The sequence below is a fragment of the Gobio gobio genome, assembly GCF_949357685.1.
Source record: "Gobio gobio genome assembly, chromosome: 6".
Classification (NCBI taxonomy): Eukaryota; Metazoa; Chordata; class Actinopteri; order Cypriniformes; family Gobionidae; genus Gobio; species Gobio gobio.
The window spans coordinates 38,144,462-38,169,812 of record NC_137102.1 but is presented as its reverse complement, the minus strand read 5'-3'; the positions used below and the strand labels follow the sequence as shown (position 1 = coordinate 38,169,812).

Here is a 25,351-nt window from a genome sequence, read left to right as displayed (position 1 = left end):
ACTTTAAGAATCATAAGCATATAACAGTTAATAGCATTATAAAACTCATAATTTGTACAAGGTTTATAACAACACAGTTACATTTCTTGACCCCAGTAGACATATTTGCAGTCCGTGAAGCCCCGTTGAACAGAAATTACAACTGTGCATGTTTGTTTCACATAATGACTTTAGAGATTGGAGATTGGCTGTTTAGTTTGTAAGATTTAGGGCCTATTTTAACGATCTGAGCGCATGGTCTGAAGCACAATGCGCAGATGCACTTAGGGCCACTTTTGCTAGTTTAACGATGGAAAAAATGGTCGGTGCGCTAGGCGTATGGTCCAAAAGGGTTGAACCTAGTCAGTGTTGGGCACGTTACTTTAAAAAAGTAATTAGTTAAAGTTACTAGTTACTTCTTACAAATAGTAACTTTAATATGTCAAATAACTTGGATGCCCCCAATATTAGATATGTTAAATGAATGAATTGGACACTAAATAGAATAAATTATTATTATAAATCATAGTACATTAATGTACACTATTGTAATGTTGCTGTGGGACAATGTGAGAGACACCTATGAAATTCAATGCATTATTGTAAATATTATCAGTAGGCCTAATATAGTGTAAATATTATCAGTACTATACTTTCCTTTGGTAGTGGTGCTCACGTTATCACCTGGGATTTTAGCCACTAATTTTGTGGCATATGATGATGTGAGGCGCTTCAGAATCACTTGCCACCGGCGTGGAGAGACTCTTTTTTTCCTGGGCATAATTTGCACGTTACTTAAAGGTGAACTATGTAGGATTTTTGCAGTAAAATATCCAGAAACCACTAGGCCAGTGTTATATATTTTGTTCAGTTGAGCACTTAGAATATCCCAAATGTTTCCAACTATTTGTAAATCGTGAGAAATTGCTATTTTAACCTGGGAACCGGGACGTGTGAGCTATGCGTGTGAGAGAGCCGCCTGTCGATTGCGTCATATCTGCGTTCCCCTCTGTTTCCGGTTTTATTCAGTGAAACACTTTACTCTCACTGCAGTGTGAACAAGTGTCATAGCAGCCGCCGAGCGAATGTCATAACTTCCTTTTCAACACACTCAGATATATCTAATACGATAAACAGAGTTGCGTTACCTCATACTCATGACTGGAAAAGAGGAAGTGGCGCCGGCAACCATGTCATAATAAAAGTCCCGCCGGCGACTATGCCATAATAACAGTCCCGCTCTTCAATCGCTCCTGCTGCCTTGCTCAGCTCCACAACACTCGTCCTGCTCTACTTCATACTACAGTAATGTTAATAATCGCATCCATGAACATGATTTCTGCCCGAGTCCTATCCTGACTCTTTTCCACCGGCTGTGAGGCGAAGACCACATGTCCCAAGATTCTGCGCTCAAACATGGCGTCATCAAAATACGCCTGTTTTGAACAGGCAACCTCTAGTGGACGGAAAAGTTACATAGTGTAGCTTTAAATATTCTTACCTTTCACCTCAACGAGGGAAAAGTAGCACTTATACTTCCAATTTGCGAAAGCTACCTTTGAAGTCGTTGGACCATCGCTGAATGTGCACTGAATGTGCATATGCGTGTGCGTCATAGGTGTGTGTGTGTGTGTGTGTGTGTGTGTGTGTGTGTGTGTGTGTGTGTGTGTGTGTGTGTGTGTGTGTGTGTGTGTGTGTGTGTGTGTGTGTGTGTCTGTGAACCATAGACCGTGAAAAAAATAGGTGTGAACTCAACCTATCAACTTCAACCTTGTCTCCCACCCACCAATCATCATCAGTTATGTGTACCACCGCACCCACCCCCAACACGCATGGCTGGTGCGCGCGCACACGCACACACACACACACACATACACACACACACGTTGCAGGTCCGACTGACAGAGAGCCTGTTCGGATGAAAAGCGCTTCAGTGAGCTTAATTATAGTAACGCGACTAACGAGGGAACATTTTTTTCCCCGCAGTAACGCTAACGGCGTTGTAACGGGAGAAACAGTAATTAGTTTGATTACTCGTTACTGAAAAAATAATTCCGTTAGTAACGCCGTTTATCTGTAACGCCGTTATTCCCATCACTGAACCTAGTCTCTTAATGAGTCATGGGTGAGTTTTGGGCGTAACGTGCAATAAACCATTCAGAGTCTCATCTCCCATTCCCTTTAAAAGCCAGTTGCGCTCGGAATTTGCCAGCTGAAAGACTGAACGCTTCTCCTTTTATTTTTTTGTGCTGGTGTGCGTGAGTACGTGTGTTATACTCAGAGTGTACGTGTGTTGTGCACCCGCCTATAGACGCATATTACTAACATGCTCTTTAAATACCACAAAAATTGCTGCGCTATTGACTTTAGACCAGGTATTTGTTGGTCAATTGCGGATGTCGTTTTCAGTTGGCGCACGCCCATGGACGAACAGATTGGCGCGAGTGCATTTGCCATTTAAACAATGTGGCGCAGGACGTGAACATGATAACTGCATCGGGCTGAAATTAGCAAAAAACACTTGCGTCGCGCATGGCTTCGCATTGCGAATTGTGAAATGAGTGAAAAGTGTAGTCCAGTGCGGTATTAGTGGGATCCCAGATCCCAGTTCTGGCAAAGTTCTCTCAAAGTTATGAACAAACGTTCTTCCAGTAATGTTAATAAAATATTTGTTCAAGGTTATCTGTTCTCAAAAAGACAGCATAAAAACATTATTTATAGATCGTTCATGGAACGTTTTTTGCAATGTTTAGTTGGATGCTTGCCTACATATTTTTTAAATGTTACTACTTCTTTCAGAGAACATTCAAAGGTAATGTTCTCATTATGTTTACAAAAGGGTAAAATTGAATGTTCCCTTAATGTTCACATAACCAAGAAAAAAAACTAGATGTTTTGAAAATTAAGACAACATTCAAAAAATACAATTTTTAATGGGTGCATCAGCAAAACGTGTTTTTTTTTGTCAGCTGGGATATTATTAAACTCATGGGATAAGCAGATCATGAGACGATGTCTGTTATTTTTACACTGCGAGAGCAGAATTAAAATGAAAATCCAAGAACCTGCAACCCAAACAATGATAAATGATAAATAAATGGAACATTAAAACCACATAATCACATTTTAATTTATGTTGCAAATAGAGAACCAATCCTGAGCTTTGGTACTAAAGGTTTTTGAGACTTAACTGAACTAACAGACTTATTGTTCACATTACAATCATACATCTGGATTGAATCACTTTCAAAGGACTGGATGTACTGCATTTGATGAAGAATGTACGCCTTAAGCATCAATAAAGTATGCTCTGTAAGTATACAAATGTGTAGTATGAATGCTACTATATTTGTATTTTTTGAGCCTGATAAAAACACTGACTGAATGCTCATCAGATCAAATGTTTACTGTTTAATAGTTAATACAGCAGATTGCATATCTTTATTATTTAATTAGTGACACGAATTACCAGGCATGGAAATGTATTGGGAAATACAAAGTAATAAAAAATGAAAAAATAAGAAAGAAATTATCCTGGCCTTCATTAAAATCATTCAGGTTTTAAATATGGAAATCCTTCCTTTCTTTTTAGCAGCCATTTCTTGCTCCAGAACACATTGTCAGCTAAAGCAGGCCCATTCTTGATTCAGAAACCTTCATGCATGTCTGCAAACACACAGCCTATACCTACCATAGTTGTTGTTCCAGATGTTTGTGCTCTCTCTGTTTGCTTGCATGGTTGGAAGCCGTATTAAGTATTAAATGTTTATAAGTCTGTGTCTAGTCAAGACTGAGCTGGATTGCTCTCTCTCTGTTTGTCACGCGACTGCAGATAACAGGGATGTTCAACCAGTCTGTATGTGGAAAAATCCAGGGTAATGTAAAAGACTGATGCAATGAAAAAAGAGAGATTGACCCTTTTCACATTCCCAGGGTTCTCCAGAAGCGGAAGTTGTCATAGTTGGGTAAACATCTATAGTAGTCAATGAGAGACGATAGCAAATATAATTTTTTGAATTCCCATTTTGCTCCAATAGCAACAACCAAAAAAAAATCTGTTAAAGCTTTTCGACAACTTTTCAAAAGAGGTAAAAAAAAAAACCAGAGAGATTGATTACTTCAGTCATTGGAGAGAAAATTTTCAAATTTGCCCACAGCCATTATAATAGAAACACCCTCGCATTTTGTAATTTACTGACAAGGTAATATAACACAATGTACAGTGTTATAAATGTATATTAAAAAAAATTAAAATATGAAAAATGATTTGCAATGTTGATAACTGTGGAAAGGCATCATCACAGTCTGCGAAAAGTGTCCATGGAGAATCATCTACACCAGATTGTAGACTGTAATATGTCAAATTGATTCAGCTGAGATATCTATCTAGATAAGGTAAGAATTTAGTTAGCTAGCAGAAGTTATTTGGCAGAATAATAAAAACAGCATAACATTAGGAACAACAAGATCCTGCAGCTTGTCTGGGACCTTATCACCCTGTCTAGGATAATTTTTTTCTGACTGTGTATTCTCCCCTACTTACATTTTAGGGACTATATTTTTTGTGCAAAAATGCATTTTCCTAATGCGTAGACCATGCTATATTGTACTATACACTGGTGTGCATTGTGCAATGCCCCTTAGTATAATAGTCCAAAAGTATAGTATAACGTCCAAATATATTGTTGCTGTGCTGTGGAGGGTTAAGTCGACACTTGTAAATGCATGGATGTGTGTGTGTCTGAACGCCTAAGTAGTGGATGGGACGCAAGTTTGGGGTCTCTGCAATTTACAGTCTCTAACAACCACACAATTTTAGAGCAGAAAAAGAAAAGAAAATGAAGATCTATACATACAAAATAGTGTTCCAACAAATGTAATTTAATTTTAAAGGATAGTGGATATCAGCAGATGCACAATCTATCGCTGGATTCACACATACTCCGTGAGCAGCATGTTTCATTTCGGTGGCCATATTACAGAATTCACACTGGGAGCGTGCCGAGTGGTGTCACATCCCATTCAGTAAAATGAAAATGCCTTGCTTATGTTTCTGTGAATCCACTACAGAGCATCAGCAATGCACTTTAAATATGTACTTTGCAAGATGGGGGCAGAGTGTATATGAGTGAAAAAACTGTTTTAAATATTTAAATGTTAGCACATGAAGCCAGAATCTATGCTTGTTTCTTGACATGTCTCTGCAATGATGGATAAAGTAACCTGAGGGAAGCACTGCACTGCAGTCATTTGGACCCAGAAAACCTGTAAACCCTTCGCCTGAGGATGGCCAGAGGTCATCTCCACACCTCTCCCTATATACTGTCTGTTTAAATTCAGCTTATGTCTCTCATCGGACTCTGGAGGAATGACTGATGCTGCAGATCTCCAGTCAACTCTCATATATTGACCTGAGAGGTATTGCGAGGTGCACATAGGTTTAGATTTGCTACTCATGACTGTTTTAGGTCAGGTGTGATTGGGTTTGATTTTAAGCGTGGATGCAAAACACTTCTCTTGACTCGTACACCATCGGATGTTTTTTTTATTTCTGAGTATTGCTGCTGCTGTTTCCCCATTTGTAAACACACATCAGTCTTTTCTACTGTTTCGGCTTCTCTCCACACTGGCCTGTTCAGTATTCCAATCTTGTCCTCCTTTGAGTGATTTTGCTCAGACACGTCTAGCTCTAGGTAAAGGGTCCCCAGAGAGCACGCTCTCAACCCCTGGGTCGCCGCATCATGAATACATTATGATCCCCCCCTTTCCATTCGGTTGCCACGACAGCACTTTCTGAGCCAGCGGCCGATGAAGATGGCGTCACTGCCGCCTCACGTCTGGTCCTCGATCTTTACAGCTCTTCTGTTGTCCTTTTAACAGCGTTTGCATGTTGTCTTCTGGTCAATAAAAGAAAAACTTTGCTGCTTTTTCCTTCCTTCAAAAGACCTGCTTTGTTTACAATCTGTTCTTCATTGTCCTTTTTCAACATATGTATAAAACATGGCACCTCAGGTAGAGGAGGTTGTCCTGTAAATGGCCAGCGTGTGCACGCTCCGAACACTTCACTGAGCAATCTGTCAGCATGTCAGCAACACATGTTTTGTAAAAAGCTTCCAGTGGGAGCCAGGGGAAAAGATCGCTCCTGCCAGACCAGAAAGGAAATGCCCCCCCCCCTCTCCTTCCCTCATTGTGGTGGGTTTTCTAACGCTCGTATGTTCAGCCCAGAGCCGTCTCTCCTCCTCCCCTGAACTTCAGAAATTTGAACTGCGAGACCCTTGGGGGACTTCCAGCTCTTTCCTTTTTCTTCTTTTTCTGCTACTTCTTCCTCTCCCGCTCAGATGAAATGGTGGAGATATATTGTAGCCGGTCCCCAAGCGGTCTTCTCTAATACCTGAGTTTCTATAGAAACTGGAAATTACCGGCAGGATCCTTCGGGGACTGTTTTATCCGCAGCAGGATGAGGGAGGCCAAACCGGCGGGGAGGTGAACACACGGCTGAAATGAAGGAACGTCTGAATGACGGGGGCCGCGGGGCTTCGTCTCGTCTGTGGGCGGGGAGTCTTCACGTGAAGGGCTCTTGTTTAATAAACTTTCAGCACGGCATCATGGGGGTAGACAGCTCCACAAATACCCGTGTGTGATTCCTTTTGTCTGAGCGGCAGCTTTATGTGTGTTTCTGCAAATTTGATTTTTCAGACTGCCTTTTTTCCACTGCGACTGTCTTCTCCACCCCCTCTCCCATGTCTTGTGCCTCTTAGTATGCTGTCATTTTTCTCAATCTGTTTACTTCTCTGTTCTTTTCCTCCCTCATTCAGCAATGTTTTCTCATTGTTTTGCAGGTTTCTCTCCCTGCACAACAGCGGTAGTTTGTGTAGGTGCAGTGCATGTCTGGATCACTCCCGCTGCTGTATTTAACAAAAGTTGTATTATTAGGCTGTTCTGGTTCATGCACTGAGGCTTCACATTTTTGTCAGTACGTTTATTTTTCATATCGTAGCTGCGGTATACACATACCAAATCATGAAAAACAGAGATGGAACATAGACCTGCAGTGGACCAGGGAAGAGTAACTTTGGTCCTGGAGGGCCAGTGTCCTGCAGAGTTCAGTTCCATCCCAAATAAAACTCACCTGTTTGTAATTTTCAAGCAATCCTGAAGACATATGCTGCGTCCCAATTCGCCTACTTATACTACGTCCTAAAAGTATGTACTCTTTTTGTGAAGAAAAAGTACATACTTTTGAGTGTGTAGCAGAAGAGTATGCAAGCTTTGGGACATACTACTTCGTCATCTTTAACGGACTCTGTTACGTGCGTCCCGTCACCGTTTAAACTGCCCTGTCAATCATCGTCACAGTTAAAATCCCCCACTTTCAATTTAATTTCCTACCGTATCGGAGAGAAATGTAGTCGCTCGTTGATCTGCCTTTCGTGGGTCTTTAATGCAGAGACTCCTCGCATGTGTTTGCAAAGTTAATGGCCAAACGTATCATTACAAAAGTTCTCAATGCTGCTGAAGGAGAAATATAATGTGGATAATATTGAATAAATATCTTTTCGTCAGGTTAAATACTGATAATTGCTCACTCAAACCACTTTATCTAATCCTCTCCACTTAACTGTCAGTCTCGCGTAACCGTCATGTTTGTAGTTTTTTAACACTTTTTATCCGTGTTTGCAGTTCTAATCGAATCCTCGTCCATCTCGCAATGGGTTGTGGGCAATATCAGCCGTTAGAGTGCGCATCGATCTGCACTTCGGATTCTGACCGGAAATAGTAGACCATCCGGGAATTTTTGGAATACTCTTTTCAACATACTACGATTTGGACATACTAATTCTTTTTTCGAATACTATTTAGTACGGATAGTATGCGAATTGGGACGCAGCAATAGATTAGATTTTTCAAGTGTGATTAATTATTGTTGGAGCTAAACTCTGCAGGACACTGGCCCTCCAGGAACGGTGTTGCCCATCCCTGATCTAGACCAATATCTAAGACAGGATTCCTTGAATCCAGCCCTAGAAAGTCAGTGCTCTGCAGAGTTTAATTCAACCCCTGATCAAACCTACTGTAAATGTAATTTTTACATTTGCTACTCTGAAGACCTTGATTAGCTTGTTCAGGTGTCTTTGGGTGTGTTCACTCTTGGCATGTTTGGTTGGATTAAAACAAACTTGTGCGATCAGGTTGTGAACATATCCAAATGCCTTTAGGTTCGGTGTTAACATACCAATGTGAATGCTAAGCTGACCAGGGCTAAATTCTAAACCAAAATGCACCAGGTGAACTGAACTACAATTGTGAACAAACCCTTTGATTAATGTTGGAGCTAAACTGTGCAGGACAATTGCTCAAGATCCAGACCGAGGGCTGGCAGTCGAGGAACTTGGCTGTCTATTTTAATTAACTAAAATAGATAACATGCTACACTTAATCTCGCATTCATTTCATACACTGATATGTTTGTACAGAGGCAGAGTAGCATCCCTGCAATGGTGAAGACAATGTGTTGACCTGTGGATGAGTTCATGGGCCCTATTTTAACGATCTGAAACGCAAGTGTCAAAGCGCGAAGCGCAATTAACTTTGTGGGCGGGTCTCGGCGCTGTTGCTATTTTCCCGGCGGGATAAATGGCTCTTGCGCCCGGCGCAAATCTAAAATGGGTTGGTCTGAAGTAGCTTCATTATTCATAGGTGTGGTTTGGGCGTAACGTGAATAAACCAATCAGAGCGTCATCCAACATTCCCTTTAAAAGCAGGTGCGCAAGTTCCATTATGGATTGCTATTATTATGGCGTATTTACCAGGCGCACGCCAGGAGCGGTTCACAGCCGAGGAGACTGATGTTCTTGTAAGAGCAGTGAAAGACAGAGAAGTGAAGTTGTAATGTTGTACATTATGGTAAAGGTGATTTCACAGTCTTTTTTTTTTCAGTCTTTCAGTTTTTTCAGTTTTTCAGTCGATTTTTTTTCCTGGTTCTTGACGGACAAACCAATTTGTCAGATGTCCTTATATACATATATGTCTTGCCACTATTGGGCAAACAGGTCTTATCCTTAATTATTACAATTAGCCTGAATCATTTGTAAGCTAGATTTATGCCTATTTTTTCAAATCTTCGTGGCACACCACAATGATTTCCGTCATCTCATGTGTTAATATTTTTTTAGTGTAACAATTTATGATTTGCAAAAATAACTGTTGCATCTGTGTAGGTTACATGAGCAAAGTGTATGCGCGTTGTGCACGCTATACATTATGGTCAAGCTTGCGCCCTTAAAATAGCATAATGAACAACGCGCAACGTGCCACTGACTTTAGACTAGGTTTTTTCTGGTCAGTGGCGCAATTGTTTAATGGAACAGCAAAATAGCACCAGGGATTGTTTGCGCCGAAACACGCCTCCTTTTTTGCGCTGAACCACCCAGGGAGCGCAAGTTCATTCACTAGTATAGCAACGTGCTTCTGTGGAGGGAAAAGCGCGCTTTGCGCGGGTGCAAAATAGGAATGACACATGCGTCGGTGTACAAAGTCAATTGCGCTGGGTGCAAGATAGGGCCCCATGTGTAGTTCTTAGGATATGGACTGCAGTCTTGTCTGAGACCAAAAGCCAAGATACAGATCCAACAGGTTTTAAGAGCAAGACCATACGACCTCCGGTGGGAAATCCAATATCCAATCTACTCCACTCTTGTCTTGTAAAGATGACACTAATGTCCTGAAAATTATTTGGGGTTTGTAAATAAGTAGATCCAAACCTATTCCGATCCTCAGTTATTCTAGAGTCCACTAGCTCATGAATATTGCTTTAGACTTGAATCTTCAGATTTAGTGAAATTAATCTTCTTTTCTACTGTATCAGCTTGCTGGAACAGCCAGTCTTGGTCATTGTGAGTTTTTAGAGCAACCTCTAGACCTCACTTCAGGTCCAACATATATTAAATCTGTTTGTCTATTGCAGCCAACAATCTCATTCAGTGAAAAGTCCTGCTTTATGCAAAGCATATCTGAAAATCTTAAGTTGGCACAGGTCTTTACACATGGGTTCAAGGAGTGGAAATTTTGAAGAATGTAGCTACTAGTGTTTTTTTCCGCCTCATGCAATTAACAAGAATAGAGACTCTAGTATTCGCAGAGCCTGATTTCGCCAAGTGCAACATGTTCCTGGATCAGCATCTTTGTTGATCCTGGAACAGCATTCCAGATTTGAGGGACGAGTTTACAGTTTATATCAAGTTTAAGTTTATATGTCAGTGTTATTCACATATCACTTCCATCTGATTTTAGGGATACATTATGGGTAGGGTTAGGTTTAGGGGTAGGGATATGTTTAGGATTACATTTTTGAATGTTGTTCCAGGATCAACAAAATATGCTGGCCTATGCTGGCAAAATGATTTTCACATTTTCTATTAAAAAAACCTTGAAAACGATGTATGATTTGTTGGAATCAGACAAAAAAAATGGCTGAGCTATACCTGTTTGAAGTCAATAGAGGCAGCAAAGTCAATTTTGAGAAAAATCGAGTTAAAGTTTTCTGAATGTTCTAAAGCAAAATCATCCAACCATGTATTCAAATCCCTGGTAATACCACCAAATTTGGCACACACCAAGTCAAAAACAAATATATATAGGGAAATATTTTTTTACCACAGTTGTTTGATTAACATTAATGAAACACACAGCCTATATATTAATGTCTACTGTACTGCACGGATCTAATATAATGTTAGCAAATAATTTTATCTGATTTTGTGAAAGAAATTGGTCACAAATCTAGCTTTTTTACATCTCTCATAAGCATATTTAAAGGTTCCAAAAAATGTGATATAGACTTTTGTCAACTAAATAGATTAAGGAAGCATGCACCTGATTGCTAACAAGATTCAGTTGCTCATATCTTGGATTTAAAATTCATCACCATTTCAGCATGTTTTTTTTCTTTCTTTTACACATATGAACATCTTTCAAGCTACCGTTAATGACTCAATGATCAAAATGCATGTCCTTCATTGCTTTAAAATGTTAAAAGCTGTAAAAAAAATGATGTAGTTGTTATAGGGCATAAACAAGTGTGCCACAGCACTAGAGATGGAATTGGGACCAGAACGGGAAACAGTAATTAAACCCTGAAGAATAGACAGAGTTAGAGTCACTTTATAACATGGGTATGTGTAGATGCCATTTCCTGCATACTAATGAAGCACTGCAGATATCTTACAGTAGTACACACACTAAACTGTAAATGTGGTTTTGAATAGTGGTCATGGATGTAAATTAGGTTAAATTCAATATGCATCAATGATCAGTTGTTCTTTTGATCTGTTGTCTGCCTCTACTTGTGTTTCTCTTCTGTAGTGAGAAAAAGGGAGGGTGAGATGAATATGACTGTGGAGAAACGAAGATGTTTGCTCATCTGGAGCGGATTAGAGTATGTGCAGTTAAAAAGACCAAAGCAGAACGTCAGTGTTTGAGTCTGGTTTTCTCCACATTGTTGGGACAGAGTGTCCTCGCAAGGATAATAAAACTTGAAATCAGCTCCGTTATTGGGAGCAGCCAACGGTCCCCTTGAGCAAAACGGCTTAATAAACATACTAAATAATGTCTTGATGAAAATGTATGATGAAAATGTAAGAATGCTGCAGGGTTTTTGTAAGGCTTAGGTTATGGATGTAGAGGTAGGGTTAGAGAACAGAAAATATCATTAGCGTACTATCAAAACAAAAATCAGTGGACATTCCCCACTATCATGGCAAAAAAAATCCCCCACTATGTTTTGGAAAAAAAAAAAAAAAAAAAGAACACTTAAAGTGTAACTTCGCCGATTTTCAACCCGCTTTGTATTGTTATAATGTTGGTACAGTAGTATGTGTAAATTAACAATGTTTACTTATTTTCTTATTTTCTGTGTTATCGTTTCCGTCCATCGGATGACGCAATTTTTGTACAGCATATGTTAGCTTGAGGAAGCCAACATACAGTTATTTGATTTAAACTTGCTTGATTTAAAACGTGGTGCTTGTGAAGCAAAGCATTATCTCTCATACTTCTTTCTCTTAATCTTTTTTCTGGACAAATCTTAGGTGTGTAATTCGTCCCTCACTGTTTGCCGTAGACCCATGAATGAGGTATCAAAACCTTCAAACTTCAAGCTTTTCAAACTATATATTTTTTTTTATATAGTTTTATAGTTTTGGGACGCAAATCATTGAATTCAAGTGTTCCAATCACTTCCATGGCCACAGGTGTATAAAATCAAGCACCTAGGCATGCAGACTACTTCTACAAACATTTGTGAAAGAATGGGTTGCTCTCAGGAGCTCAGTGAATTCAAGTGTGGTTCCGTGATAGGTTGCCACCTGTGCAATAAGTCCATTAGTGAAATTTCCTCACTACTAAATATTCCACATTCAACTTTTAGTGGTATTATAACAAAGTGGAAGCAATTAGGAACAACAGCAATTCAGCCACGAAGTGGTAGCCCATGTAAAATCACTGAGCAGGGTCAGCGTATGTCAACAGCAGTGCATAGAGAGCTCCATGGATTGGGTTTCCATGGCCGAGCAGCTGCATCCAAGCTTTACATCACCAAGTGCAGTGCAATGCAAAGCGTCAGGCAGTGGTGTAAAGCACACCGCCACTGGACTCTAGAGCAGTGGAGACGTGTTCTCTGGAGTGACCAATCACACTTCTACATCTGGGGTTGTTTTTCAGGGGTTGGGGTTGGGCTTGGCCCCTTAGTTCCAGTGAAAGGAATTCTAAATGCTTCAGCATACCAATATATTCTGGACAATTTCATGCTCCCAACTTTATGGGAACAGTTTAGGGATGGCCACTTCCTGTTCAGACATGACTGCGCACCAGTGCACAAAGCACGGTCCATAAAGACATGGATGAATGAGTTTGGTGTGGAGGAACTTGACTGGCCTGCACAGAGTCCTGACCTCAACCCGATTGAACACCTTTGGGATGAATTAGAGCAGAGACTGTGAGCCAGGCCTTCTCGTCCATCTTCAGTGCCTGACAATACAAATGCGCTTCTAGAAGAATGGTCAAAAATCATCCTAAACCTTGTGGAAAGCCTTCCCAGAAGAGTTTAAGCTGTTTTACCTGCGAAGGGTGGGTCAACTCCATATTAAACCCTACAGATTAGGAATGAGATGTCATTAATGTCCATGTGCATGTAAAACTTTTTCCAATATAGTGTATATATGTGTGTGTGTGTGTGTGTGTGTGTGTGTGTGTGTGTGTGTGTGTGTGTGTGTGTGTGTGTGTGTGTGTGTGTGTGTGTGTGTGTGTGTGTGTGTGTGTGTGTGTGTGTGTGTGTGTGTGTGTGTGTGTGTGTGTGTGTGTGTGTGTATATATATAAACAAAAATAACAGATGCAATTATTCATGATTAATCGATTTGACAGCACTACTAATAACATATATATGTATATTAAAAAAAAAAAAATATATATATATATATATATATATATATATATATATTTACATAATACATACAATTAATACAGTAACAGTATTTAGTGTATGTTTTATTTAACTGCGTGTGTCATTACCGTCGTCTTTATAGTTTAAACCAAACTCTGGCACTGCCCCCCATGCCTTCGTCACACTGGTATTTGTGTGAGCTTGGACGAGGAGTTTTGTCCACCTTTGTTTAAATCTAATCATTAATGAATGCAGTGTGTGTGTGTTTGTGTGTGTGTGTGTTCAGGCTTGGCAGTATGTCAGTGCATCTTCACACTGATGGGGAATTCATCCTGACATTTCAGACAGGAGTGCATGAAAAACACACTCTTCGCCTGACACCGTTTTTTTTCTTCTTTCTCTCCTCTCTTTTTCCACTACATGTTTTTTCTTGTTCTGCAGTTGTTTCACCTATGACGTTTGAAACTGGAATTAGTATTAAGTATTAATCTGATTAATAAGATCTACTATGAAGGGTCAGCTTACTGTGCTGAATTTAAACTGTTTATTTTATTTATTTATTTATTTTAAACTAGACTTTCCCAGATTAGCTACGATGTCATCTGCCTCCTGATACTATTTGTCTTTCCATTTATGCAGTTCTGTGCATTATGCACTTGACAATTGTTTTCGGTAACACTTTATTTTACAGTTACATGTTAAGGCCAAATCACACCGCACTGACAAGCGCCAACAAACATCAACAAACAAGTTGGCCGTTGGATTTAGAATTTAATGAAAAATAACTGTCATGTTCACACTGCCCCAACAAACTCTGATTGAACATGTTCAGTCGGTTGAAAACAAACCCTGACCAATGGCAACAGACACAGACTGGGGTAACACACTGATCTGACAAAACCCAACAAACATGTTTGTTGTTGTTTGTCTGTACGATGTGAATTGGTCTTTACATGTAGTTACTATAATAAGTTCTATAAATTGTACATAATTACATGCAACTAACCAAAACCTAACCCTTTTTATGTAGTTCATTATTAGTACTCACTTAAATGTATAATTGCACTGTGACTAGGACACCATAAAATAAAGTGTTACTTTATTTTAAGGTGTCATTGTTACATTGTAATTATGTATTTAAGTACTGAGTAGTAATGATTAACAACACATACTTTCTAGGGTTGAGGGTTAGTTGCATGTAATTATGCATAATTACTGTTATGGTAAGTACATGTAACATACAGTATGCAACGAGGACACTGTAAAATAAAGTGTTACCAAATAAAGTGTAACCTTCTTTTTCATCTAGTGAAAGAGTGTTTGGTTAGATGTAAGCAGCGAAACATTAATATCTGACAACCGTTGTGTGATATAAATATTAAACAACCAATAGTAATATTCTGTGATGCAAAGTATTACACTTTTTTGTCAAATTTTCCCATTTTGAATAAAAAAACGGGTTACACTTTATTTTAAGGTGACGTAGTTATATTGTACTTACTCAAAAAAGTACTGAGTAATATTAACTAACTATCTACTTACTATAGAGTTACGGTTAAGGTTTGGTTGAGGTATACCTGTAATAATGCATAATTTACTGTTATTAATAGTACATGTAGTAACATGTAAAATAAAGTGTTACCAAAAAACATAGGCTATCATTTAGTTATTTTCTGCGCAATAGGTATACAATTAAGAGTTAATGTATATATTTGCAAATAGATCAAATATATAACTCAATCTTGAGGCCTATTTTTCTTCCCTATTGAGTCATAAATCCGAGTGGAACGCTTCTTGAACAAGAACAAATGTAGGGCGGGGCTTGATTTTGTCTGTGGGGAATTGATTGGATGGTTGTGGTTTGCTATTGGCGGATCTCATGTGAGTGACTGGTTGCCCCGCCCTCGCCATCAGAAGAGAAGAAATGTTTCTGAATCAAGATTACCAAGAACATGAATTTGTGCACGGATAAATTATTTGTTTATACTGCAATATTCCATATTTCATGGTGACTTTAAATCCCTTAATTTATATCTGAGGCCCTTTTTTTCCAAACAAGCATTCAAATTGTTGAATATTAAATAGAATGTAACTATTTGTCCCTCCAAATAAAAAAATAAAAATAGCAGACATTAGGACACCGGCCCCCTTCTTGCCCCCTTTAGAGCTACTCCTGATACCAATAAACGTTGTCACACACTGTTTGCCATTTTGAAGTTGTGGAAACAAGACATGCTGGGAAATGTGTTTGGTGTGAAACAGACATATGAACTGCTATGAGCAGTTGGAGTTTGTTTGGCTCATCCATCTGCTTTTTTTTGGCCGCATGTATTGGTTGTAGCCAAGCACATACTGTTGTATACGGCTGCCCGCACTGCCTCACTCGCTCAGGGTGGGAGAATCAGTGAAGCGGGCTGGGCCGGGCTCTGCTGGGGGACAGATTGCCCTCCCCCCTGGTGGGCCGCAGGGGACAGAGACCCAGCCAAGGCCCCGGGCAGAGCCGCCTTCCTGTTTGCTCACTCATACCTGACCTGCTCAGCAGCACTTCCACTCCCTGAGCGCTGCACGCTGAGATGAGCCCGAGGACGAGCTGGAGAATGGAGCAAAGAGCTGATGAACCTGGCTGAAGCCAAGAGAAGTCAGCATTAAGACGAAAATGGTCGCTTTCCTTTTACATCATGATTGTCTTGTGATTGATCGTCATTGAAAATATTTCTCCTTTTTTGAAGGAATACAGACATGTTCGGATCAATATCGGGCTGCGGTTCTTAGTCTCGATGTTTTCTCGCACAGTAAATCTGGAGAACAGAAGGAGAGGCTGTCCTAGTTTTCACGTCCCAATCTTTCATTTATCTCCGTCTTTCTGGGTGTCCACCTGTGCTGTTTGATTTCTGGGTCACTGACCAAGTGTTAGTGCGTGTGCTGCGGCACATGGGTAAATGTGGACAAACCCGTTGACGCGCTGCTGCTCTCCTGTGGCGGACAGGAAGCTGTGTATGTCCGACGCCAGTGCTCTGATCTCACAGTACCCTCGTGAAAAAGAATAGTATTGATTGTGCACTTAGAGTGTAGCCTACTTCAAATATTAAAAGTTTATATAAAAAAAAAAAAAAACTGTACTTGCAGATAATATAATATTAATGAAACATACGGCCACTTAAGTGTATTTAAGGAGAGTGCACTTTAGCCCCTTAAGCCCTGAAGGCATTTTTAGAGTTGACAAAAAAAAATTTTTTAAGACATTTTTGACATTGAATAACTCAGGAAGGGAATAAGGTAGGAGGGCAATTCTTTTTTTTGTGTGGTAAAATCAGAAAATAATCACAAGTTACAGCATTTGGAACAAAGGTAGCCTTTTTTTGTTTAGCCCTTGACATCAGGAAGGCATTTTTTAAAATGGTTGCTCCTCCATAGAATATTTTATGATCGACACAATGGATTATGTTGGTTTTGGACTCATTTCAATTGGGAGCATCCTCTGTAAGTAATGATGTGCCATTTTCAACAATTTACGCATTTTTCATGAAGTTACAAGCGTAAATGACACTTGAAAGCTGCATTTGATTTTATTTAGCTACGTGTGCGCCTGTGGGGTTTTATGTGTCGTAACTCTGTGAGGAATATCTCATGATCGACGCAATGGATTATGTTGATTTTGGACTCATTTTAGTCGTGAGAATCTGCTGTAAATAGTGATTTTATCATTTTGATCATAAATAATGATCATTTTCACGATCTGAGCCTGTTTCATGAAGTTACAAATGAAAACATGACATAAAAGCCGCATCTGTACATATGGGTCTTGCAGGGCTTCACATACAAAAACTCGCTCAGGTTAGGTCAAAGCCCAAAACAATTATGCCTGCTGTATTATACTCCTTGAGACCTTTCAAATGACAAATGACTGTAACAGAAGTCCACTGGAGGCAAACTTGCAGATCCCAAGTGCAGTTTATTGACAACGTGAACAGATACAAAATTAACAAAAGACTCGACTCGACTCGACTCGGCGACTCCGAACTTACCAACAGCAGTTTACCAACATGGACATGCAATACTAGACAAGGACATGTGGCAAACATGAGGGCTTAAATAGGCCTACCCAGAGACTAATGACTAGACAAGACACACATGTGACCAATTATTAAACAATGAACCAATGACAACATGACACAAGAACACATGAGGGCATGGGAATCACATGACAACCAAGAAACATGACCGTGAACATGACTAACTAAGAACATGAACATGAACATGAAACAAACCGTGACACACTGTTACAATGACGCATGACTATCTGAGCTGTATTATGTTTTTGGGTGGGTGGCGGGTGGTACACTCTGGGTTTAAAGGGTCAACGACTCTTTGTTAACACACTTCTAAATGCATTTTGTAATAATGTCAAATTTAAGTTTTTGCTTTATAGTACATTTTTAATCATTGTTTGTTGTGTTTTAAAGAACACTTATTTTGATGAGTTGACATCCTGAAGTGTGTTCTTTGATATTACAAGGTAATATATTTTAATTGTACTATACATTTGTACAAAACTTCATCAAGTCCGGTTCACACCAAGAACGATAACTATAAAGATAACTACACCAGCAGACGATATCATTCTGTTTATTCTAAGCGCATTTCATTTTCGTCGCCTGTCACTTTAAATGCTTGAGCTCTTTAAAACAGGAAGGATTCTGATTGACTGTTTTAATCATGCATCAGCTGGAAAAAAAGTAATTTCAGCGATATAATTTATTGGTCCCGTTATCGTTATAGTTGTGGTGTGTAATCTACCATTCCTTCAAATTAAAATTACATTAAAGTATATTTTAGTTGCCATTACTGCGTGCCAGTACACTCAGCAGTAACGTTAACCACATGTCAAAGACAATAGAAGTAATTATGACATTACATATAAAGTTGCACTTATTCCTACCCTAGTGGGATAGGCAGTCTTAAGTTCAACTAATTGCATTTAATGTCAATTTAAACTATAATTGACTGTAATGTAATTCTAGCAGTCACATATGAGTCATGGGACCGGATCTTCTCATATGCAGATACCAGTCCTGTAAGAGTGTAATTTTATAAAAGACATTTTCTGAAGGTTATTGTGTATTGTCATCTGTGTGTGCATACATTATGAACTATGGCTAAAGCGCTTTACAATGACACTTCATCTCTGCTATCATATGTAGGTCTCATAACAATGTTATAAAATATATCAAACTATTTTACTGGTTTACTGGTATGGAAACAAATTCTTTTCAAGGGATATTTGGCAAGATTATGTTTTTTCCTCAGCGGTCCGGGAATTTAGGTCAGCATGATGCAATCACAGCTGAAGAGTCAGTAACTGGCCTCCTGAACAAGATTAAACAGTCTTAGCCATCGCCTGTTTGAAATTATGATGGCTATAGATTAGAGGAGGAAGCCTCTAGCTGATCTACAAGTGAAATACATCAATGCATTTCTATATTATGAGCCTTCGAATGTTGAAACCTCACATTGAAATGCTCCAGCTTAAACACAGTTTAATATTAATAAGGGTTGTCAATTGTCAGAATTTCTTCTCACAGAATGTTTCTCACTTAACGTTAAATGTTAATATCACAAAATGCATGTGAAAGACTGCTAATAGAAAGCATTTTTAATGACCTTTTAAGTAACTATACTTAGAATTTAGAGTAGAACTGGGTTTATTGCCGCCTCTGACTTGGCAGCTGATGGCAGCTGGGGTGGCAAAAGAAATTTTAGGAGAGGTCAGTGGATCACCAGGCAGCCCATCTGGATACTTCCCATTTTGAAAGTGTCACCTGAACACCTACACATTATAAATTCAAGCCTGAGACTGGTGATGCCTACCAGTTTGAGTTCATTTCATTCCACATAACTTTTGCATGATGCCTGCTAGGATACAGAGAAGGAAGATTCCTAGAGATCCGGACAAATTTTAGAAAGCTCAAATATTAATAATTTGTGTAAACGCTTTCATGAAAATATGAGCTTCTCATTCCTGAGAAGTACATGCATTTTCCCATTGTTTTCACAAACTGTTCATTATCAGCCTTACAGCTCATAACATCCTCCTCTGTACGATGACATTTCCCTTTTAACATGTTTTCATGTCATTTGTTCCTGTCTACTTCCTTCTTTAGAGTGACCACACCAGTGGGCTATTATTTAGCAGCTTATGATGCGTTCAGGACGTATTCAGAAGGAACGCTTTAAGGAACACAATAAATCTAAGTATTTAAAGATTCAGCACCTCTTTACATAGTTGTTTACCAGCAATAAATAATTACCAAAATTAAGTTATTATAATTATAAACAGTTCTTTCTGGTTCTTGAATCTAATTGGCTGAAAGCCTTTTCCAGCCATGTGATATTCCCCCAGTATCAGCTTGTGGCAACTGTCATGGTGGTTGAGCAAATCCACCAATTATTATTATTAATATTCTTTTTTTTTTTAACTACTGTTATTGTGTCAATGAATGTATTTTTTAGGGGGTTTTTTTTAGGTGATAATAGGTATTTAGACCTCTATATCTAAATGAAGAGTTCAGATGCAAAAACCTATGTCCATCTGAATGTTTTCTTTTAAATTAGCATTTTTTCATCAGCAGGCCTATGTGTAGGTTCAGTAATTTCATTTTAATGGCAATGAAAAGGTTATTAGTCAGTTATTGACCATCAGTTATATCAAACAGGCAATCTTTGGTCTTATTTAACTATTACTTGTTCCAGAGCAAGTTGATTTGGCTAAGGACATAGTTTCATAACTTTATATTTTTATTTAACTGAAATCTGTAATATATACACTGATCAGCCATAACATTATGACCTTATGTTGGTTGGTCCCCCTTTTGCTGCCAAAACAGCCCTGACCCATCGAGGCATGGCCTCCACTAGACCCCTGAAGGTGTGCTGTGGTATCTGGCACCAAGACGTTAGTAGCAGATCCTTTAAGTCCTGTAAGTTACGAGGTGAGGCCTCCATGGATCGGACTTGTTTGTTCAGCACATCCCACGGATGCTCGATTGGATTGAGATGTGGGGAATTTGGAGGCCAATTCAACACCTCAAACTCGTCGTTGTGCTCCTCAAACCATTCCTGAACCATTTTTGCTTTGTGGCAGGGCGCATTTTCCTGCTGAAAGAGGCCACAGCCACCAGGGAATACCGTTTCCATGAAAGAGCGTACATGGTCTGCAACAATGCTTAGGTAGGTGGTACATGTCAAAGTAACATCCACATGGATGGCAGGACCCAATTTTTCCCAGCAGAACATTGCCCAAAGCATCACACTGCCTCCGCTGGCTTGCCTTCTTCCCATAGTGCATCCTGGTGCTACAGTAGCTCATCTGTTTGATCGGACCACACGGGCCAGCCTTTGCTCCCCACGTGCATCAATGAGCCTTGACCGCCCATGACCCTGTCGCCGATTCACCACTGTTCCTTCCTTGGACCACTTTTGATAGATACTGACCACTGCAGACCGGGGACACCCCACAAGAGCTGCAGTTTTGGAGATGCTCTGACCCAGTCGTCTAGCCATCATAATTTGGACCTTGTCAAACTCACTCAAGTCCTTACGCTTGCCCATTTTTCCTGCTTCTAACACATCAACTTTGAGGACAAAATGTTCACTTGCTGCCTAATATATCCCACCCACTAACAGGTGCCGTGATGAAGAGATAATCAGTGTTATTCAGTTCAACTGTCATAATGTTATGCCTGATCTGTGTATATAGTAAGTATAATTTTGACTTAAGATACAACCAAAAACATTTTGTTAGTCAATGTTAAATTTAGTTTACTTATTATAAATAAAGACAGTATAAGAAATTAATGTTTATTGTGATGTATTTTTAAAATGTGCATCATCTTTTCTGCTATGTACTAATTAAATAAATAACACTATCATTTATGAACTTTAAATTCGGGATGCACCGATACCATTTTTTCAGAACCGTTCTGATACCAAAAAGTCTGAGTATCGGCCGATACCGATACCAATCAGATACCAATACAGTTTTGTTTAAAAATTCTATTTCGAATTTCTATACCTCAGTGTGTTGAACTGATAATCACTCTTTTGTGAGGTAAACACAATCTACTAAATACAAACAACTTCATTATAAAGAAAAACAACAAATTAAAACAATTATCACAATCTACTATACTACTATAAACTAGATGGTGGATAAACTAGATTAGTGGATAATTCGGCAGCAAAAGTTACTCTACACAATAATTGAATAAAATCTAAACATTTAGTGGGGGAAAAAAATTATATAGAAAATCTATCTATGCAATATTTTATTGAGCCGTTTCCTTTAACAGTTTAATATTTCAGTTACCGCGTGTGAAGAACAATACAATCTCCAGTCCAGTGTTGTGATCTAACAGACACCCGGTAGAAAGTAAAACGATTTACAGCAATAAATTCCAGCCAGATAAAGACATTTTATGCAAAACCATAGACCGTTATTTACAGATCAAGCATAATAACAGGAACATTGAATCATCTTGGAGAGAGTTTCATCGGGTCGAACACGACTCGCAGTTTGAAAGCTGAATGGAGAATGACTGACAGCCGCAGTGGAGGGAAGCATTCACAAATTAATTTGAATTCAATGACTTAAATATTCATCCTCACATTAAACTATGGAATGGCTTCAGAACACTTATAATATAGTGCACAAAGCATTGATGATGCTTTATAATGTTTTTGTGCCTTTTGTGGGTCACTGGGGCTTAACAATAACACAGAATATTATATGCACAGTATCGGATTTGGATCGGTCCTGTCTGACCGATACCCGATCCAGCAATTAATGGCAGTATCGGAGCCTATACCAATACTGAGTATCGGATTGGTGCATCCCTACTTTAAATAAATGACACTGTCATTACACTTTTTTCAGCGTATTAGGGGCCTTTAATGGAGTAATAGCAGCTATACTAAACCATTAAACCATGCATTATTCCATTTTAAAGCACTCATAAAGCTGATGTTTCCAGCTGTGCAGAGCAGAACAAATGGGTTACTTTGAGAGCTACATGCACTGTATGCTTAAAAACAAAATCCTGCACCAACGTCAGTCCATAAGATGGAGGTCTTCCTCTCAAGAGTGGCAGGATGTTGGAGGAGTGATGCTCAGGAAGGCTTTGGCAGGCCAACAAAGACAGACCCTCAGCTGTAGGGTGTAGGTTTTCAGGACCAGCATCCCCTTTGGCAGGCGCACAGAGGCCGCTGCCATGAGCCGGGGATGAGGACCCATGAGACTCTGGCTTTTATTTACTCAGGCTGCTAGCGTCCTGCACATTTCTCATCTGAGTGAAGTAAGGATAAAAACAAGACAAGAAAGAGAGACAAAAACATGCTTTCTTTTGCCCTGACTCTGATCCCATCAGTCAGTGTTCACACTCTTGCTCATGGACACTAGACAATCCTGACACTGACATCTTAAAATGTGTTAACATAACAGTTGGCTTGCGGATCGGAAGTGCATTATTATATATTTCATTGTATTATGGGTAACCATTTGTGTTAACTTTGTGGCTGAGCATTGTTGATACTTTTAGTTCTGAACTGCAATAGACAAAGAGTCAATGGAAAATTAGATTTAGTTAGAATGTGTATCTTGGGCTGAGCTGTGTAAAGCTGTATGTTTAGAGGAACAGCAGGTCAACCTCTATTGTTATCTGTTTCCTGAAGATAGGCTGTAATGGGTTAAGTGCTCATAAATGCATGTTACCCTGGCAGAACCTGAGGTAAAAACAATGGAAGAGACAGTTAGTAGGTTGCTTGAAGATGTCTCATAAATCCTAGCCATTTCCCCTTGTTTTTCCCCTTTCTCAGCAAAGCCTCATTGGCAATCCACCCCATTATTTAAGTAGAGATATTGAAAAAATTACCAGTTTATGATTTGTCTGAAGAACTAGTTAGTTTTAAGGAAGGCTTGTATAATTACATATTTCTTAGGAATATACATACACTAAGCAAATAGCACAATTAAAAGATAATAAACTACAAATGTCATAATTATGATCTTTTATTTTTTGTTAAACAATGACCTTCTAAATGCAGTTCTGAATGCAGAATGATTCTGTGTAAGCTTGGACTCATGGGATGATTCTTGCTCTGCGTGCAAAAGTTCATAGCTGTTATAGAAATATTGTGATTGCACAACATCCAACAGTTTGAGACTTTTTTTTGTACTGCAACTATTTTAAAGTGGTCATTTGTCTGTTCTGACATACACCTGGGAGTGGATACTATACTATAACAAATCAGCACCAGAACATATTAAGTCCAAAAAGAAAAAGAAGCTATGCTTTTCATGGGGTGCACTTACTTTTTCAGAGTAATGTGATATTGTGAACACTACCCACACCCAGTAATTTCAAGTCTGACAGTAATTGTCTGTAAATGTATTGTTGAATGCAAATAATCGGCACACTAGTGGTGCTTTTGATGGCAATGGTAGATGCTTTAAATGGGACGAATTTAAGAGACAAACCCTTTCGGTTTTAGTTATTTCCAGTGCTGACTATTTGCACGCTAAATTACAACATGCTGTCAGCATGCCAAAATGCTCTACTTATTTGAGAATTGCATCTCACATTAAATGCAGATCATATACATTTTACATTACATTTACATTTAGTCATTTAGCAGACGCTTTTATCCAAAGCGACTTACAAATGAGGGCAATAGAAGCAGCTAGAGCAGTCCAAGGGCAACAATATCAACAATATGCAAGTGCTGTAACAAGTCTCAGTTAATCTAGCACAGAACAGAATTTTTTTTTATTTTTTATTTATTTTTATTTTTTTTTATAAATTAATTAGACAGACAGACAATGAATAGAATGATAAGTGCTATTCTCGATCGGTCAGGTGTTGCTGGAAAAGATGTGTCTTTAGACGTTTTTTGAAAATGGCTACAGACTCGGCCGCACGAATTGAGATAGGCAGGTCATTCCACCAGGTGGGAACGGTCCAGGAAAAGGTCTGTGACAGCGATTTCATGCCTCTCTGGTATGGCACCACAAGGCGTCGTTCACTGGCAGAACGCAAGTTCCTGGAGGGTGTGTAAGTCTGAACGAGCGAGTTTAGGTATATTGGTGCAGAGCCAGTGGATGTTTTGAAGGCGAGCACCAGTGCCTTGAATTTAATGCGAGCGGCTATTGGTAGCCAGTGCAGACTGATGAGGAGAGGCGTGACGTGTGCTCTCTTCGGCTCACTAAAGACCAACCTCGCCGCTGCATTCTGGATCAGTTGCAAGGGTTTGATAGTGCATGCCGGAAGGCCCGCTAGAAGAGCATTGCAGTAGTCCAGTCTGGAGAGAACAAGAGCTTGTACCAGTAGTTGTGTGGCATGATCTGATAGGAAGGGTCTAATCTTCCTAATGTTGAATAGTGCAAATCTGCAGGACCGGGTTTTTGCAGTAATGTGGTCAGTGAATTTTAGCTGATCATCAATCACAACCCCTAGGTTCCTGGCTGTCCTGGACGGAGTTATGGTTGATGATCCTAGCTGAATGGAGAGATTGTGATGCAGTGCTGGTTTGGCTGAGACCACAAGCAGTTCTGTCTTTGCAAGGTTGAGTTGCAGGTGATGTTCCTTCATCCAGGCTGAAATGTCTGTTAGGCAGGCAGCGATACGAACACCAACCGATGGATCATCAGGTTGAAATGAGAAGTAGAGTTGAGTGTCGTCGGCATGGCAGTGATAGGAAAAGCCATGTTTCTGAATGACCGATCCCAACGATGACATGTAGATGGAGAAGAGAAGTGGTCCAAGCACTGAGCCCTGGTTATACAAATCATATACATTCACCTCACTGTCATCACCTCACTGTCTAGTCGATTAGTTGACCAACTTTGACTTTACTTATATTGGAGGAAATTTTACTAGTTTGCT

At 39.4% G+C, this 25,351-nt stretch overlaps 1 protein-coding gene across 2 annotated transcripts in view; it reads left to right on the top strand.

Annotated features, from left to right (window-relative positions):
• LOC307128003 (zinc finger protein 521) overlaps positions 1-25,351 on the top strand; it is a 130,038-nt gene that overhangs the window by 35,999 nt on the left and 68,688 nt on the right. The gene's annotated exons all lie outside the window — the stretch shown is intronic.